This window comes from Trichechus manatus, unplaced genomic scaffold (genome assembly GCF_000243295.1).
Source record: "Trichechus manatus latirostris isolate Lorelei unplaced genomic scaffold, TriManLat1.0 scaffold00364, whole genome shotgun sequence".
NCBI classification, from domain to species: Eukaryota; Metazoa; Chordata; class Mammalia; order Sirenia; family Trichechidae; genus Trichechus; species Trichechus manatus.
In genome coordinates, this window is record NW_004444300.1 from 262,373 (window position 1) to 263,334 (window position 962).

The following is a 962-nucleotide window of genomic DNA, read 5'->3' on the forward strand; positions in this document are numbered from 1 at the left end:
CTGCTGACGGGTCGAACATTCTACGGTGAAAGAAGCTAGAAAGGCTCCTTCTCGAAGAATTTTATGCATAGCCTTCCTTTCTATCATGGTATCATTTTAATTCGTGGGCTCAGAGTGGAAACATTAGGTTGGCTGGAAGGAGGTTATCAATTGTTTCTCCTTTCAGCTAACTAGCCAAACACTGTACACCTAGTTAGTGATTCTTTGTATTAAATTCTCATTCTTCACATGCATTTGGTGTTTTCTGTTTCCTGGCTGACACCTGGCGGAGACATCTCATCCCCAAGAGAAGAAAAGAATAGAAAGACCTAAATTGTTACACTAGTGAATTCTTCCCAATACTTAAGAGAAAAAAAATCCTAAATAAACTCCTTTAGAGATATATAAAAAGGATGAGGTTTTTATATACAAGATCAAATAAAGGGTCTCTACTGCTAACAAAGAAATTAGAACATTTGACCTTTTCTTGGATGTTTCCATATTTAATAACCCAGTCACAGTGCTCAAATTTCACTACCTAAAAGGCAACCAGTTTGGGAGTATGACCCAGTACAATTAACTCTACAGCACGTGAACAGTAATCAGTGCCTGGATAAAGCCATGAAAGAGAATAGTCAGGTGCCCAGCACTAGGGACTGCAATTGGTCCCAGCAGTGTTTTCTCTGAAACATCACCCTTCCAGAAATATTCCGAGACCAAATTTACAGAAAAATAAGGATTAAGTGAACTACCTCAGCATACATTTCTGCTACATTCTTTTTTTATTTATTATTTTTTATTTTATTGTACTTCAGGTGAAGGCTTACAGAACAAATACTTTCTCATGAAACAGTAGTACACATGTTGTTTTATGACATGGGTTAACAACCCCACAACACATTAACCCTCTGACTTCTCAACCTTTTATTTTTGGTGAAAATACACATAGCCAAAGATACACCATTTCAAAAATTTCTACATAC